The following is a 19942-nucleotide window of genomic DNA, read 5'->3' on the forward strand; positions in this document are numbered from 1 at the left end:
CCTTAGGTGAAAATGTCAAAATCTTCAAAATGAGCATAAGCACGATGAAATTAATGCTGGAATCATCTTCAGGATGCTAGAATGCACTGAATACAGCAAAATTTTTGAGTCTACAACGTTTAGTTTAGGTGTGAGAGCCAAAATGAACTTTTTATTGCTTAAAATGCGTTTTCAGCCTGATTGTGCACTTTAGGTGAAAATGTCAAAATCTTCAAAATGAGCATAAGCACAATGAAATTAATGCTGGAATCATCTTCAGGATGCTAGATTACACTAAATACAGCAAAAACTTTGAGTCTACAACGTTTAGTTTAGGTGTGAGAGCCAAAATGAACTTTTTATTGCTTTAAACGCGTTTTCAGCCCCTGATTGTACACGTAAGGTGAAAATGTCAAAATCTTCAAAATGAGCATAATCACAATTAAATTAATGCTTGAATCATCTTCAGGATGCTAGAATACACTAAATACAACAAAATTTTTGAGTCTACAACGTTTAGTTTAGGTGTGAGAGCCAAAATGAACTTTTTATTGCTTTAAACGCGTTTTCAGCCCCTGATTGTACACTTAAGGTAAAAATGTCAAAATCTCCAAAATGAGCATAAGCACAATGAAATTAATGCTGGAATCATCTTCAGGATGCTAGAATACACTAAATACAGCAAAAATTTTGAGTCTACAACGTTTAGTTTAGGTGTGAGAGCCAAAATGAACTTTTTATGGCTTTAAATGCGTTTTCAGCCTGATTGTGCACCTTAGGTGAAAATGTCAAAATCTTCAAAATGAGCATAAGCACGATGAAATTAATGCTGGAATCATCTTCAGGATGCTAGAATGCACTGAATACAGCAAAAATTTTGAGTCTACAACGTTTAGTTTAGGTGTGAGAGCCAAAATGAACTTTTTATTGCTTTAAACGCGTTTTCAGCCCCTGATTGTACACTTAAGGTGAAAATGTCAAAATCTTAAAAATGAGCATAAGCACAATGAAATTAATGCTGGAATCATCTTCAGGATGCTAAAATACACTAAATACAGCAAAAATTTTGAGTCTACAACGTTTAGTTTAGGTGTGAAAGCCAAAATGAACTTTTTATTGCTTTAAACGCGTTTTCAGCCCCTGATTGCACACTTAAGGTGAAAATGTCAAAATCTTCAAAATGAGCATAACAATGAAATTAATGCTGGAATCATCTTCAGGATGCTAGAATGCACTAAATACAGCAAAACTTTTGAGTCTACAACGTTTAGTTTAGGTGTGAGAGCCAAAATGAACTTTTTATTGCTTTAAACGCGTTTTCAGCCCCTGATTGTACACTTAAGGTGAAAATGTCAAAATCTTAAAAATGAGCATAGGCACAATGAAATTAATGCTGGAATCATCTTCAGGATGCTAGAATACACTAAATACAGCAAAAATTTTGAGTCTACAACGTTTATTTTAGGTGTGTGAGCCAAAATGAACTTTTTATTGCTTTAAATGCGTTTTCAGCCTGATTGTGCACTTAAGGTGAAAATGTCAAAATCTTCAAAATGAGCATAAGCGCGATTAAATTAATGCTGGAATCATCTTCAGGATGCTAGAATACACTAAATACAGCAAAAATTTTGAGTCTACAACGTTTAGTTTAGGTGTGAGAGCCAAAATGAACTTTTTATTACTTTAAATGCGTTTTCAGCCTGATTGTGCACTTTAGGTGAAAATTTAAAAATCTTAAAAATGAGCATAAGCACAATGAAATTAATGCTGGAATCATCTTCAGGATGCTAGAATACACTAAATACAGCAAAAATTTTGAGTCTACAACGTTTAGTTTAGGTGTGAGAGCCAAAATGAACTTTTTATTGCTTTAAACGCGTTTTCAGCCCCTGATTGTACACTTAAGGTGAAAATGTCAAAATCTTAAAAATGAGGATAAGCACAATGAAATTAATGCTGGAATCATCTTCAGGATGCTAGAATACACTAAATACAGCAAAAATGTTAAGTCTACAACGTTTTGTTTAGGTGTGAGAGCCAAAATGAACTTTTTATTGCTTGAAATGCGTTTTCTGCCTGATTGTGCACTTTAGGTGAAAATGTCAAAATCTTAAAAATGAGCATAATCACAATTAAATTAATGCTTGAATCATCTTCAGGATGCTAGAATACACTAAATACAGCAAAAATTTTGAGTCTACAATGTTTAGTTTAGGTGTGAGAGCCAAAATGAACTTTTTATTGCTTTAAATGCGTTTTCAGCCTGATTGTGCACTTAAGGTGAAAATGTCAAAATCTTAAAAATGAGCATAAGCACAATGAAATTAATGCTGGAATCATCTTCAGGATGCTAAAATACACTGAATACAGCAAAAAATTTGAGTCTACAACGTTTAGTTTAGGTGTGAGAGCCAAAATGAACTTTTTATTGCTTTAAACGCGTTTTCAGCCCCTGATTGTACACTTAAGGTGAAAATGTCAAAATCTTCAAAATGAGCATAAGCACAATGAAATTAATGCTGGAATCATCTTCAGGATGCTAGAATACACTAAATACAGCAAAAATGTTGAGTCTACAACGTTTTGTTTAGGTGTGAGAGCCAAAATAAACGTTTTATTGCTTTAAATGCGTTTTCAGCCTGATTGTGCACTTTAGGTCAAAATGTCAAAATCTTAAAAATGAGCATAATCACAATGAAATTAATGCTTGAATCATCTTCAGGATGCTAGAATACACTAAATACAACAAAAATTTTGAGTCTACAACGTTTAGTTTAGGTGTGAGAGCCAAAATGAACTTTTTATTGCTTTAAACGCGTTTTCAGCCCCTGATTGTACACTTAAGGTGAAAATGTCAAAATCTTCAAAATGAGCATAAGCACAATGAAATTAATGCTGGAATCATCTTCAGGATGCTAGAATACACTAAATACAGCAAAAATTTTGAGTCTACAACGTTTAGTTTAGGTGTGAGAGCCAAAATGAACTTTTTATTGCTTTAAACGCGTTTTCAGCCCCTGATTGTACACTTAAGGTGAAAATGTCAAAATCTTGAAAATGAGCATAAGCACAATGAAATTAATGCTGGAATCATCTTCAGGATGCTAGAATACACTAAATACAGAAAAAATTTAAGTCTACAACGTTTATTTTAGGTGTGTGAGCCAAAATGAACTTTTTATTGCTTTAAATGCGTTTTCAGCCTGATTGTGCACTTTAGGTGAAAATGTCAAAATCTTCAAAATGAGCATAAGCACGATGAAATTAATGCTGGAATCATCTTCAGGATGCTAGAATACACTGAATACAGCAAAAATTTTGAGTCTACAACGTTTAGTTTAGGTGTGAGAGCCAAAAAGAACTTTTTATTGCTTTAAACGCGTTTTCAGCCCCTGATTGTACACTTAAGGTGAAAATGTCAAAATCTTCAAAATGAGCATAAGCACAATGAAATTAATGCTGGAATCATCTTCAGGATGCTAGAATACACTAAATACAGCAAAAATGTTGAGTCTACAACGTTTATTTTCTGTGTGTGAGCCAAAATGAACTTTTTATTGCTTTAAATGCGTTTTCAGCCTGATTGTGCACTTTAGGTGAAAATGTCAAAATCTTCAAAATGAGCATAAGCATGATGAAATTAATGCTGGAATCATCTTCAGGATGCTAGAATACACTAAATACAGCAAAAATTTTGAGTCTACAACGTTTATTTTAGGTGTGTGAGCCAAAATGAACTTTTTATTGCTTTAAATGCGTTTTCAGCCTGATTGTGCACTTTAGGTGAAAATGTCAAAATCTTCAAAATGAGCATAAGCACGATGAAATTAATGCTGGAATCATCTTCAGGATGCTAGAATACACTAAATACAGCAAAAATTCTGAGTCTACAACGTTTATTTTAGGTGTGTGAGCCAAAATTAACTTTTTTGCTTTAAATGCGTTTTCAGCCTGATTGTGCACTTTAGGTGAAAATGTCAAAATCTTCAAAATGAGCATAAGCACAATTAAATTAATGCTGGAATCATCTTCAGGATGCTAGAATATACTAAATACAGCAAAAATTTTGAGTCTACAACGTTTAGTTTAGGTGTGAGAGCCAAAATGAACTTTTTATTGCTTTAAACGCGTTTTCAGCCCCTGATTGTACACTTAAGGTGAAAATGTCAAAATCTTCAAAATGAGCATAAGCACAATGAAATTAATGCTGGAATCATCTTCAGGATGCTAGAATACACTAAATACAGCAAAACTTTTGAGTCTACAACGTTTTGTTTAGGTGTGAGAGCCAAAATGAACTTTTTATTGCTTTAAATGCGTTTTCAGCCTGATTGTGCACTTTAGGTGAAAATGTCAAAATCTTAAAAATGAGCATAATCACAATGAAATTAATGCTTGAATCATCTTCAGGATGCTAGAATACACTAAATACAGCAAAAATTTTGAGTCTACAACGTTTAGTTTAGGTGTGAGAGCCAAAATGAACTTTTTATTGCTTTAAACGCGTTTTCAGCCCCTGATTGTACACTTAAGGTGAAAATTTCAAAATCTCCAAAATGAGCATAAGCACAATGAAATTAATGCTGGAATCATCTTTAGGATGCTAGAATACACTAAATACAGCACAAATTTTGAGTCTACAACGTTTAGTTTAGGTGTGAGAGCCAAAATGAACTTTTTATGGCTTTAAATGCGTTTTCAGCCTGATTGTGCACTTTAGGTAAAAATGTCAAAATCTTCAAAATGAGCATAAGCACAATGAAATTAATGCTGGAATCATCTTCAGGATGCTAGAATACACTAAATACAGCAAAAATTTTGAGTCTACAACGTTTAGTTTAGGTGTGAGAGCCAAAATGAACTTTTTATTGCTTTAAACGCGTTTTCAGCCCCTGATTGTACACTTGAGGTGAAAATGTCAAAATCTTCAAAATGAGCATAAGCACAATGAAATTAATGCTGGAATCATCTTCAGGATGCTAGAATACACTAAATACAGCAAAACTTTTGAGTCTACAACGTTTAGTTTAGGTGTGTGAGCCAAAATTAACTTTTTATTGCTTTAAATGCGTTTTCAGCCTGATTGTGCACTTTAGGTGAAAATGTCAAAATCTTCAAAATGAGCATAAGCACGATGAAATTAATGCTGGAATCATCTTCAGGATGCTAGAATGCACTGAATACAGCAAAAATTTTGAGTCTACAACAATTAGTTTAGGTGTGAGAGCCAAAATGAACTTTTTATTGCTTTAAACGCGTTTTCAGCCCCTGATTGTACACTTAAGGTGAAAATGTCAAAATCTTAAAAATGAGCATAAGCACAATGAAATTAATGCTGGAATCATATTCAGGATGCTAGAATACACTAAATAAAGCAAAAATGTTGAGTCTACAACGTTTTGTTTAGGTGTGAGAGCCAAAATGAACTTTTTATTGCTTTAAATGCGTTTTCAGCCTGATTGTGCACTTTAGGTGAAAATGTCAAAATCTTCAAAATGGCATAAGCACAATGAAATTAATGTTGGAATCATCTTCAGGATGCTAGAATACACTAAATACAGCAAAAAATTTGAGTCTACAACGTTTAGTTTAGGTGTGAGAGCCAAAATGAACTTTTTATTGCTTTAAACGCGTTTTCAGCCCCTGATTGTACACTTAAAGTGAAAATGTCCAAATCTTCAAAATGAGCATAAGCACAATGAAATTAATGCTGGAATCATCTTCAGGATGCTAGAATACACTAAATACAGCAAAACTTTTGAGTCTACAACGTTTTGTTTAGGTGTGAGAGCCAAAATGAACTTTTTATTGCTTTAAATGCGTTTTCAGCCTGATTTTGCACTTTAGGTGAAAATGACAAAATCTTAAAAATGAGCATAATCACAATGAAATTAATGCTTGAATCATATTCAGGATGCTAGAATACACTAAATACAGCAAAAATTTTGAGTCTACAACGTTTAGTTTAGGTGTGAGAGCCAAAATGAACTTTTATTGCTTTAAACGCGTTTTCAGCCCCTGATTGTACACTTTTGGTGAAAATGTCAAAATCTTAAAAATGAGCATAATCACAATGAAATTAATGCTTGAATCATCTTCAGGATGCTAGAATACACTAAATACAACAAAAATTTTGAGTCTACAACGTTTAGTTTAGGTGTGAGAGCCAAAATGAACTTTTTATTGCTTTAAACGCGTTTTCAGCCCCTGATTGTACACTTAAGGTGAAAATGTCAAAATCTTCAAAATGAGCATAAGCACAATGAAATTAATGCTGGAATCATCTTCAGGATGCTAGAATACACTAAATACAGCAAAAATTTTGAGTCTACAATGTTTAGTTTAGGTGTGAGAGCCAAAATGAACTTTTTATTGCTTTAAATGCGTTTTCAGCCTGATTGTGCACTTAAGGTGAAAATGTCAAAATCTTAAAAATGAGCATAAGCACAATGAAATTAATGCTGGAATCATCTTCAGGATGCTAAAATACACTGAATACAGCAAAAAATTTGAGTCTACAACGTTTAGTTTAGGTGTGAGAGCCAAAATGAACTTTTTATTGCTTTAAACGCGTTTTCAGCCCCTGATTGTACACTTAAGGTGAAAATGTCAAAATCTTCAAAATGAGCATAAGCACAATGAAATTAATGCTGGAATCATCTTCAGGATGCTAGAATACACTAAATACAGCAAAAATGTTGAGTCTACAACGTTTTGTTTAGGTGTGAGAGCCAAAATAAACGTTTTATTGCTTTAAATGCGTTTTCAGCCTGATTGTGCACTTTAGGTCAAAATGTCAAAATCTTAAAAATGAGCATAATCACAATGAAATTAATGCTTGAATCATCTTCAGGATGCTAGAATACACTAAATACAACAAAAATTTTGAGTCTACAACGTTTAGTTTAGGTGTGAGAGCCAAAATGAACTTTTTATTGCTTTAAACGCGTTTTCAGCCCCTGATTGTACACTTAAGGTGAAAATGTCAAAATCTTCAAAATGAGCATAAGCACAATGAAATTAATGCTGGAATCATCTTCAGGATGCTAGAATACACTAAATACAGCAAAAATTTTGAGTCTACAACGTTTAGTTTAGGTGTGAGAGCCAAAATGAACTTTTTATTGCTTTAAACGCGTTTTCAGCCCCTGATTGTACACTTAAGGTGAAAATGTCAAAATCTTGAAAATGAGCATAAGCACAATGAAATTAATGCTGGAATCATCTTCAGGATGCTAGAATACACTAAATACAGAAAAAATTTAAGTCTACAACGTTTATTTTAGGTGTGTGAGCCAAAATGAACTTTTTATTGCTTTAAATGCGTTTTCAGCCTGATTGTGCACTTTAGGTGAAAATGTCAAAATCTTCAAAATGAGCATAAGCACGATGAAATTAATGCTGGAATCATCTTCAGGATGCTAGAATACACTGAATACAGCAAAAATTTTGAGTCTACAACGTTTAGTTTAGGTGTGAGAGCCAAAAAGAACTTTTTATTGCTTTAAACGCGTTTTCAGCCCCTGATTGTACACTTAAGGTGAAAATGTCAAAATCTTCAAAATGAGCATAAGCACAATGAAATTAATGCTGGAATCATCTTCAGGATGCTAGAATACACTAAATACAGCAAAAATGTTGAGTCTACAACGTTTATTTTCTGTGTGTGAGCCAAAATGAACTTTTTATTGCTTTAAATGCGTTTTCAGCCTGATTGTGCACTTTAGGTGAAAATGTCAAAATCTTCAAAATGAGCATAAGCATGATGAAATTAATGCTGGAATCATCTTCAGGATGCTAGAATACACTAAATACAGCAAAAATTTTGAGTCTACAACGTTTATTTTAGGTGTGTGAGCCAAAATGAACTTTTTATTGCTTTAAATGCGTTTTCAGCCTGATTGTGCACTTTAGGTGAAAATGTCAAAATCTTCAAAATGAGCATAAGCACGATGAAATTAATGCTGGAATCATCTTCAGGATGCTAGAATACACTAAATACAGCAAAAATTCTGAGTCTACAACGTTTATTTTAGGTGTGTGAGCCAAAATTAACTTTTTTGCTTTAAATGCGTTTTCAGCCTGATTGTGCACTTTAGGTGAAAATGTCAAAATCTTCAAAATGAGCATAAGCACAATTAAATTAATGCTGGAATCATCTTCAGGATGCTAGAATATACTAAATACAGCAAAAATTTTGAGTCTACAACGTTTAGTTTAGGTGTGAGAGCCAAAATGAACTTTTTATTGCTTTAAACGCGTTTTCAGCCCCTGATTGTACACTTAAGGTGAAAATGTCAAAATCTTCAAAATGAGCATAAGCACAATGAAATTAATGCTGGAATCATCTTCAGGATGCTAGAATACACTAAATACAGCAAAAATTTTAAGTCTACAACGTTTATTTTAGGTGTGAGAGCCAAAATGAACTTTTTATTGCTTTAAACGCGTTTTCAGCCCCTGATTGTACACTTAAGGTGAAAATGTCAAAATCTTCAAAATGAGCATAAGCACAATGAAATTAATGCTGGAATCATCTTCAGGATGCTAAAATACACTAAATACAGCAAAAATTTTGAGTCTACAACGTTTAGTTTAGGTGTGAGAGCCAAAATGAACTTTTTATTGCTTTAAATGCGTTTTCAGCCTGATTGTGCACTTTAGGTGAAAATTTCAAAATCTTAAAAATGAGCATAAGCACAATGAAATTAATGCTGGAATCATCTTCAGGATGTTAGAATACACTAAATACAGCAAAATTTTTGAGTCTACAACGTTTAGTTTAGGTGTGAGAGCCAAAATGAACTTTTTATTGCTTTAAATGCGTTTTCAGCCTGATTGTGCACTTTAGGTGAAAATGTCAAAATCTTAAAAATGAGCATAAGCACAATGAAATTAATGCTGGAATCATCTTCAGGATGCTAGAATATACTAAATAAAGCAAAAATTTTGAGTCTACAACGTTTAGTTTAGGTTTGAGAGCCAAAATGAACTTTTTATTGCTTTAAACGCGTTTTCAGCCCCTGATTGTACACTTAAGGTGAAAATGTCAAAATCTTGAAAATGAGCATAAGCACAATGAAATTAATGCTGGAATCATCTTCAGGATGCTAGAATACACTAAATACAGCAAAAAATTTAAGTCTACAACGTTTATTTTAGGTGTGTGAGCCAAAATGAACTTTTTATTGCTTTAAATGCGTTTTCAGCCTGATTGTGCACTTTAGGTGAAAATGTCAAAATCTTCAAAATGAGCATAAGCACGATGAAATTAATGCTGGAATCATCTTCAGGATGCTAGAATACACTGAATACAGCAAAAATTTTGAGTCTACAACGTTTAGTTTAGGTGTGAGAGCCAAAATGAACTTTTTATTGCTTTAAACGCGTTTTCAGCCCCTGATTGTACACTTAAGGTGAAAATGTCAAAATCTTCAAAATGAGCATAAGCACAATGAAATTAATGCTGGAATCATCTTCAGGATGCTAGAATACACTAAATACAGCAAAAATGTTGAGTCTACAACGTTTATTTTCTGTGTGTGAGCCAAAATGAACTTTTTATTGCTTTAAATGCGTTTTCAGCCTGATTGTGCACTTTAGGTGAAAATGTCAAAATCTTCAAAATGAGCATAAGCACGATGAAATTAATGCTGGAATCATCTTCAGGATGCTAGAATACACTGAATACAGCAAAAATTTTGAGTCTACAACGTTTAGTTTAGGTGTGAGAGCCAAAATGAACTTTTTATTGCTTTAAACGCGTTTTCAGCCCCTGATTGTACACTTAAGGTGAAAATGTCAAAATCTTAAAAATGAGCATAAGCACAATGAAATTAATGCTGGAATCATCTTCAGGATGCTAGAATTCACTAAATACAGCAAAAAATTTGAGTCTACAACGTTTAGTTTAGGTGTGAGAGCCAAAATGAACTTTTTATTGCTTTAAATGCGTTTTCAGCCTGATTGTGCACTACAGGTGAAAATGTCAAAATCTTAAAAATGAGCATAAGCACAATGAAATTAATTCTGGAATCATCTTCAGGATGCTAGAATACACTAAATACAGCAAAAATTTTGAGTCTACAACGTTTAGTTTAGGTATGAGAGCCAAAATGAACTTTTTATTGCTTTAAACGCGTTTTCAGCCCCTGATTGTACACTACAGGTGAAAATGTCAAAATCTTAAAAATGAGCATAAGCACGATGAAATTAATGCTGGAATCATCTTCAGGATGCTAGAATACACTGAATACAGCAAAAATTTTGAGTCTACAACGTTTAGTTTAGGTGTGAGAGCCAAAATGAACTTTTTATTGCTTTAAACGCGTTTTCAGCCCCTGATTGTACACTTAAGGTGAAAATGTCAAAATCTTCAAAATGAGCATAAGCACAATGAAATTAATGCTGGAATCATCTTCAGGATGCTAGAATACACTAAATACAGCAAAAATTTTGAGTCTACAACGTTTAGTTTAGGTGTGAGAGCCAAAATGAACTTTTTATTGCTTTAAATGCGTTTTCAGCCTGATTGTGCACTTTAGGTGAAAATGTCAAAATCTTAAAAATGAGCATAAGCACAATGAAATTAATGCTGGAATCATCTTCAGGATGCTAGAATACACTAAATACAGCAAAAATTTTGAGTCTACAACGTTTAGTTTAGGTGTGAGAGCCAAAATGAACTTTTTATTGCTTTAAACGCGTTTTCAGCCCCTGATTGTACACTTAAGGTGAAAATGTCAAAATCTTCAAAATGAGCATAAGCACAATGGAATTAATGCTGGAATCATCTTCAGGATGCTGGAATACACTGAATACAGCAAAAATTTTGAGTCTACAACGTTTAGTTTAGGTGTGAGAGCCAAAATGAACTTTTTATTGCTTTAAACGCGTTTTCAGCCCCTGATTGTACACTTAAGGTGAAAATGTCAAAATCTTCAAAATGAGCATAAGCACAATGAAATTAATGCTGGAATCATCTTCAGGATGCTAAAATACACTAAATACAGCAAAAATTTTGAGTCTACAACGTTTAGTTTAGGTGTGAGAGCCAAAATGAACTTTTTATTGCTTTAAACGCGTTTTCAGCCCCTGATTGTACACTTAAGGTGAAAATGTCAAAATCTTAAAAATGAGCATAAGCACAATGAAATTAATGCTGGAATCATCTTCAGGATGCTAGAATACACTAAATACAGCAAAAATTTTGAGTCTACAACGTTTATTTTAGGTGTGTGAGCCAAAATGAACTTTTTATTGCTTTAAATGCGTTTTCAGCCTGATTGTGCACTTTAGGTGAAAATGTCAAAATCTTCAAAATGAGCATAAGCACGATGAAATTAATGCTGGAATCATCTTCAGGATGCTAGAATACACTGAATACAGCAAAAAAATTTGAGTCTACAACGTTTAGTTTAGGTGTGAGAGCCAAAATGAACTTTTTATTGCTTTAAACGCGTTTTCAGCCCCTGATTGTACACTTAAGGTGAAAATGTCAAAATCTTAAAAATGAGCATAAGCACAATGAAATTAATGCTGGAATCATCTTCAGGATGCTAAAATACACTAAATACAGCAAAATTTTTGAGTCTACAACGTTTAGTTTAGGTGTGAGAGCCAAAATAAACTTTTTATTGCTTTCAATGCGTTTTCAGCCTGATTGTGCACTTTAGGTGAAAATGTCAAAATCTTAAAAATGAGCATAAGCACAATGAAATTAATGCTGGAATCATCTTCAGGATGCTAGAATACACTAAATACAGCAAAAATTTTGAGTCTACAACGTTTAGTTTAGGTGTGAGAGCCAAAATGAACTTTTTATTGCTTTAAACGCGTTTTCAGCCCCTGATTGTACACTTAAGGTGAAAATGTCAAAATCTTCAAAATGAGCATAACAATGAAATTAATGCTGGAATCGTCTTCAGGATGCTAGAATGCACTAAATACAGCAAAAATTTTGAGTCTACAACGTTTAGTTTAGGTGTGAGAGTCAAAATGAACTTTTTATTGCTTTAAATGCGTTTTCAGCCTGATTGTGCACTTTAGGTGAAAATGTCAAAATCTTAAAAATGAGCATAAGCACAATGAAATTAATGCTGGAATCATCTTCAGGATGCTAGAATACACTAAATACAGCAAAAATTTTGAGTCTACAACGTTTAGTTTAGGTGTGAGAGCCAAAATGAACTTTTTATTGCTTTAAACGCGTTTTCAGCCCCTGATTGTACACTTAAGGTGAAAATGTCAAAATCTTAAAAATGAGCATAGGCACAATGAAATTAATGCTGGAATCATCTTCAGGATGCTAGAATACACTAAATACAGCAAAAATTTTGAGTCGACAACGTTTATTTTAGGTGTGTGTGCCAAAATGAACTTTTTATTGCTTTAAATGCGTTTTCAGCCTGATTGTGCACTTTAGGTGAAAATGTCAAAATCTTCAAAATGAGCATAAGCACGATGAAATTAATGCTGGAATCATCTTCAGGATGCTAGAATACACTAAATACAGCAAAAATTCTGAGTCTACAACGTTTATTTTAGGTGTGTGAGCCAAAATGAACTTTTTTGCTTTAAATGCGTTTTCAGCCTGATTGTGCACTTTAGGTGAAAATGTCAAAATCTTCAAAATGAGCATAAGCACAATTTAATTAATGCTGGAATTATCTTCAGGATGCTAGAATACACTAAATACAGCAAAAATTTTGAGTCTATAACGTTTAGTTTAGGTGTGAGAGCCAAAATGAACTTTTTATTGCTTTAAACGCGTTTTCAGCCCCTGATTGTACACTTAAGGTGAAAATGTCAAAATCTTCAAAATGAGCATAAGCACAATGAAATTAATGCTGGAATCATCTTCAGGATGCTAGAATACACTAAATACAGCAACAATTTTGAGTCTACAACGTTTATTTTAGGTGTGTGAGCCAAAATGAACTTTTTATTGCTTTAAATGCGTTTTCAGCCTGATTGTGCACTTTAGGTGAAAATGTCAAAATCTTCAAAATGAGCATAAGCACGATGAAATTAATGCTGGAATCATCTTCAGGATGCTAGAATACACTGAATACAGCAAAAATTTTGAGTCTACAACGTTTAGTTTAGGTGTGAGAGCCAAAATGAACTTTTTATTGCTTTAAACGCGTTTTCAGCCCCTGATTGTACACTTAAGGTTAAAAATGTCAAAATCTTAAAAATGAGCATAAGAACAATGAAATTAATGCTGGAATCATCTTCAGGATGCTAAAATGCACTAAATACAGCAAAAATTTTGAGTCTACAACGTTTAGTTTAGGTCTGAGAGCCAAAATGAACTTTTTATTGCTTTAAATGCGTTTTCAGCCTGATTGTGCACTTTAGGTGAAAATGTCAAAATCTTCAAAATGAGCATAAGCACGATGAAATTAATGCTGGAATCATCTTCAGGATGCTAGACTACACTGAATACAGCAAAAATTTTGAGTCTACAACGTTTAGTTTAGGTGTGAGAGCCAAAATGAACTTTTTATTGCTTTAAACGCGTTTTCAGCCCCTGATTGTACACTTAAGGTGAAAATGTCAAAATCTTAAAAATGAGCATAAGCACAATGAAATTAATGCTGGAATCATCTTCAGGATGCTAAAATACACTAAATACAGCAAAAATTTTGAGTCTACAACGTTTAGTTTAGGTGTGAGAGCCAAAATGAACTTTTTATTGCTTTAAATGCGTTTTCAGCCTGATTGTGCACTTTAGGTGAAAATGTCAAAATCTTAAAAATGAGCATAAGCACAATGAAATTAATGCTGGAATCATCTTCAGGATGCTAGAATACACTAAATACAGCAAAAATTTTGAGTCTACAACGCTTAGTTTAGGTGTGAGAGCCAAAATGAACTTTTTATTGCTTTAAACGCGTTTTCAGCCCCTGATTGTACACTTAAGGTGAAAATGTCAAAATCTTAAAAATGAGCATAAGCACAATGAAATTAATGCTGGAATCATCTTGAGGATGCTAAAATACACTAAATACAGCAACAATTTTGAGTCTACAACGTTTAGTTTAGGTGTGAGAGCCAAAATGAACTTTTTATTGCTTTAAATGCGTTTTCAGCCTGATTGTGCACTTTAGGTGAAAATGTCAAAATCTTCAAAATGAGCATAAGCACAATGAAATTAATGCTGGAATCATCTTCAGGATGCTAGAATACACTAAATACAGCAAAAATTTTGAGTCTACAATGTTTAGTTTAGGTGTGAGAGCCAAAATGAACTTTTTATTGCTTTAAACGCGTTTTCAGCCCCTGATTGTACACTTAAGGTGAAAATGTCAAAATGTTAAAAATGAGCATAAGAACAATGAAATTAATGCTGGAATCATCTTCAGGATGCTAAAATACACTAAATACAGCAACAATTTTGAGTCTACAACGTTTAGTTTAGGTGTGAGAGCCAAAATGAACTTTTTATTGCTTTAAATGCGTTTTCAGCCTGATTGTGCACTTTAGGTGAAAATGTCAAAATCTTCAAAATGAGCATAAGCACGATGAAATTAATGCTGGAATCATCTTCGGGATGCTAGAATACACTGAATACAGCAAAAATTTGGAGTCTACAACGTTTAGTTTAGGTGTGAGAGCCAAAATGAACTTTTTATTGCTTTAAACGCGTTTTCAGCCCCTGATTGTACACTTAAGGTTAAAAATGTCAAAATCTTAAAAATGAGCATAAGAACAATGAAATTAATGCTGGAATCATCTTCAGGATGCTAAAATGCACTAAATACAGCAAAAATTTTGAGTCTACAACGTTTAGTTTAGGTCTGAGAGCCAAAATGAACTTTTTATTGCTTTAAATGCGTTTTCAGCCTGATTGTGCACTTTAGGTGAAAATGTCAAAATCTTCAAAATGAGCATTAGCACGATGAAATTAATGCTGGAATCATCTTCAGGATGCTAGACTACACTGAATACAGCAAAAATTTTGAGTCTACAACGTTTAGTTTAGGTGTGAGAGCCAAAATGAACTTTTTATTGCTTTAAACGCGTTTTCAGCCCCTGATTGTAAACTTAAGGTGAAAATGTCAAAATCTTAAAAATGAGCATAAGCACAATGAAATTAATGCTGGAATCATCTTCAGGATGCTAAAATACACTAAATACAGCAAAAATTTTGAGTCTACAACGTTTAGTTTAGGTGTGAGAGCCAAAATGAACTTTTTATTGCTTTAAACGCTTTTTCAGCCCCTGATTGTACACTTAAGGTGAAAATGTCAAAATCTTCAAAATTAGCATAAGCACAATGAAATTAATGCTGGAATCATCTTCAGGATGCTAAAATACACTAAATACAGCAAAAATTTTGAGTCTACAACGTTTAGTTTAGGTGTGAGAGCCAAAATGAACTTTTTATTGCTTTAAACGCGTTTTCAGCCCCTGATTGTACACTTTAGGTGAAAATGTCAAAATCTTAAAAATGAGCATAAGCACAATGAAATTAATGCTGGAATCATCTTCAGGATGCTAGAATACACTAAATACAGCAAAAATTTTGAGTCTACAACGTTTAGTTTAGGTGTGAGAGCCAAAATGAACTTTTTATTGCTTTAAACGCGTTTTCAGCCTGATTGTGCACTTTAGGTGAAAATGTCAAAATCTTAAAAATGAGCATAAGCACAATGAAATTAATGCTGGAATCATCTTCAGGATGCTAGAATACACTAAATACAGCAAACATTTTGAGTCTACAACGTTTAGTTTAGGTGTGAGAGCCAAAATGAACTTTTTATTGCTTTAAACGCGTTTTCAGCCCCTGATTGTACACTTAAGGTGAAAATGTCAAAATCTTAAAAATGAGCATAAGCACAATGAAATTAATGCTGGAATCATCTTCAGGATGCTAAAATACACTAAATACAGCAAAAATTTTGAGTCTACAACGTTTAGTTTAGGTGTGAGAGCCAAAATGAACTTTTTATTGCTTTAAATGTGTTTTCAGCCTGATTGTGCACTTTAGGTGAAAATGTCAAAATCTTAAAAATGAGCATAAGCACAATGAAATTAATGCTGGAATCATCTTCAGGATGCTAGAATACACTAAATACAGCAAAAATTTTGAGTCTACAACGTTTAGTTTAGGTGTGAGAGCCAAAATGAACTTTTTATTGCTTTAAACGCGTTTTCAGCCCCTGATTGTACACTTAAGGTGAAAATGTCAAAATCTTCAAAATGAGCATAAGCACAATGAAATTAATGCTGTAATCATCTTCAGGATGCTAGAATACACTAAATACAGCAAAAATTTTGAGTCTACAACGTTTATTTTAGGTGTGTGAGCCAAAATGAACTTTTTATTGCTTTAAATGCGTTTTCAGCCTGATTGTGCACTTTAGGTGAAAATGTCAAAATCTTAAAAATGAGCATAAGCACAATGAAATTAATGCTGGAATCATCTTCAGGATGCTAAAATACACTAAATACAGCAAAAATTTTGAGTCTACAACGTTTAGTTTAGGTGTGAGAGCCAAAATGAACTTTTTATTGCTTTAAACGCGTTTTCAGCCTGATTGTGCACTTTAGGTGAAAATGTCAAAATCTTAAAAATGAGCATAAGCACAATGAAATTAATGCTGGAATCATCTTCAGGATGCTAGAATACACTAAATACAGCAAAAATTTTGAGTCTACAACGTTTAGTTTAGGTGTGAGAGCCAAAATGAACTTTTTATTGCTTTAAACGCGTTTTCAGCCCCTGATTGTACACTTAAGGTGAAAATGTCAAAATCTTCAAAATGAGCATAAGCACAATGAAATTAATGCTGTAATCATCTTCAGGATGCTAGAATACACTAAATACAGCAAAAATTTTGAGTCTACAACGTTTATTTTAGGTGTGTGAGCCAAAATGAACTTTTTATTGCTTTAAATGCGTTTTCAGCCTGATTGTGCACTTTAGAAGAAAATGTCAAAATCTTCAAAATGAGCATAAGCACGATGAAATTAATGCTGGAATCATCTTCAGGATGCTAGAATACACTGAATACAGCAAAAATTTTGAGACTACAACGTTTAGTTTAGGTGTGAGAGCCAAAAATGAACTTTTTATTGCTTTAAACGCGTTTTCAGCCCCTGATTGTACACTTAAGGTGAAAATGTCAAAATCTTTAAAATGAGCATAAGCACAATGAAATTAATGCTGGAATCATCTTCAGGATACTAGAATACACTAAATACAGCAAAAAAATTTAGTCTACAACGTTTATTTTAGATGTGAGAGCCAAAATGAACTTTTTATTGCTTTAAATGCGTTTTCAGCCTGATTGTACACTTTAGGTGAAAATGTCAAAATCTTAAAAATGAGCATAAGCACAATGAAATTAATGCTGGAATCATCTTCAGGATGCTAGAATACACTAAATACAGCAAACATTTTGAGTCTACAACATTTATTTTAGGTGTGTGAGCCAAAATGAACTTTTTATTGCTTTAAATGCGTTTTCAGCCTGATTGTGCACTTTAGGTGAAAATGTCAAAATCTTCAAAATGAGCATAAGCACGATGAAATTAATGCTGGAATCATCTTCAGGATGCTAGACTACACTGAATACAGCAAAAATTTTGAGTCTACAACGTTTAGTTTAGGTGTGAGAGCCAAAATGAACTTTTTATTGCTTTAAACGCGTTTTCAGCCCCTGATTGTACACTTAAGGTGAAAATGTCAAAATCTTAAAAATGAGCATAAGCACAATGAAATTAATGCTGGAATCATCTTCAGGATGCTAGAATACACTAAATACAGCAAACATTTTGAGTCTACAACATTTATTTTAGGTGTGTGAGCCAAAATGAACTTTTTATTGCTTTAAATGCGTTTTCAGCCTGATTGTGCACTTTAGGTGAAAATGTCAAAATCTTCAAAATGAGCATAAGCACGATGAAATTAATGCTGGAATCATCTTCAGGATGCTAGACTACACTGAATACAGCAAAAATTTTGAGTCTACAACGTTTAGTTTAGGTGTGAGAGCCAAAATGAACTTTTTATTGCTTTAAACGCGTTTTCAGCCCCTGATTGTACACTTAAGGTGAAAATGTCAAAATCTTAAAAATGAGCATAAGCACAATGAAATTAATGCTGGAATCATCTTCAGGATGCTAAAATACACTAAATACAGCAAAAATTTTGAGTCTACAACGTTTAGTTTAGGTGTGAGAGCCAAAATGAACTTTTTATTGCTTTAAATGCGTTTTCAGCCTGATTGTGCACTTTAGGTGAAAATGTCAAAATCTTAAAAATGAGCATAAGCACAATGAAATTAATGCTGGAATCATCTTCAGGATGCTAGAATACACTAAATACAGCAAAAATTTTGAGTCTACAACGCTTAGTTTAGGTGTGAGAGCCAAAATGAACTTTTTATTGCTTTAAACGCGTTTTCAGCCCCTGATTGTACACTTAAGGTGAAAATGTCAAAATCTTAAAAATGAGCATAAGCACAATGAAATTAATGCTGGAATCATCTTGAGGATGCTAAAATACACTAAATACAGCAACAATTTTGAGTCTACAACGTTTAGTTTAGGTGTGAGAGCCAAAATGAACTTTTTATTGCTTTAAATGCGTTTTCAGCCTGATTGTGCACTTTAGGTGAAAATGTCAAAATCTTCAAAATGAGCATAAGCACAATGAAATTAATGCTGGAATCATCTTCAGGATGCTAGAATACACTAAATACAGCAAAAATTTTGAGTCTACAACGTTTAGTTTAGGTGTGAGAGCCAAAATGAACTTTTTATTGCTTTAAACGCGTTTTCAGCCCCTGATTGTACACTTAAGGTGAAAATGTCAAAATCTTAAAAATGAGCATAAGAACAATGAAATTAATGCTGGAATCATCTTCAGGATGCTAAAATCCACTAAATACAGCAACAATTTTGAGTCTACAACGTTTAGTTTAGGTGTGAGAGCCAAAATGAACTTTTTATTGCTTTAAATGCGTTTTCAGCCTGATTGTGCACTTTAGGTGAAAATGTCAAAATCTTCAAAATGAGCATAAGCACGATGAAATTAATGCTGGAATAATCTTCGGGATGCTAGAATACACTGAATACAGCAAAAATTTGGAGTCTACAACGTTTAGTTTAGGTGTGAGAGCCAAAATGAACTTTTTATTGCTTTAAACGCGTTTTCAGCCCCTGATTGTACACTTAAGGTGAAAATGTCAAAATCTTCAAAATGAGCATAAGCACAATGAAATTAATGCTGGAATCATCTTCGGGATGCTAGAATACACTGAATACAGCAAAAATTTGGAGTCTACAACGTTTAGTTTAGGTGTGAGAGCCAAAATGAACTTTTTATTGCTTTAAACGCGTTTTCAGCCCCTGATTGTACACTTAAGGTGAAAATGTCAAAATCTTCAAAATGAGCATAAGCACAATGAAATTAATGCTGGAATCATCTTCAGGATGCTAGAATACACTAAATACAGCAAAAATGTTGAGTCTACAACGTTTATTTTCTGTGTGTGAGCCAAAATGAACTTTTTATTGCTTTAAATGCGTTTTCAGCCTGATTGTGCACTTTAGGTGAAAATGTCAAAATCTTCAAAATGAGCATAAGCACGATGAAATTAATGCTGGAATCATCTTCAGGATGCTAGAATACACTGAATACAGCAAAAATTTTGAGTCTACAACGTTTAGTTTAGGTGTGAGAGCCAAAATGAACTTTTTATTGCTTTAAACGCGTTTTCAGCCCCTGATTGTACAATTAAGGTGAAAATGTCAAAATCTTCAAAATGAGCATAAGCACAATGAAATTAATGCTGGAATCATCTTCAGGATGCTAGAATACACTAAATACAGCAAAAATTTTGAGTCTACAACGTTTTGTTTAGGTGTGAGAGCCAAAATGAACTTTTTATTGCTTTAAATGCGTTTTCAGCCTGATTGTGCACTTTAGGTGAAAATGTCAAAATCT

Source organism: Vanacampus margaritifer, chromosome 8 (assembly GCF_051991255.1).
Source record: "Vanacampus margaritifer isolate UIUO_Vmar chromosome 8, RoL_Vmar_1.0, whole genome shotgun sequence".
NCBI classification, from domain to species: Eukaryota; Metazoa; Chordata; class Actinopteri; order Syngnathiformes; family Syngnathidae; genus Vanacampus; species Vanacampus margaritifer.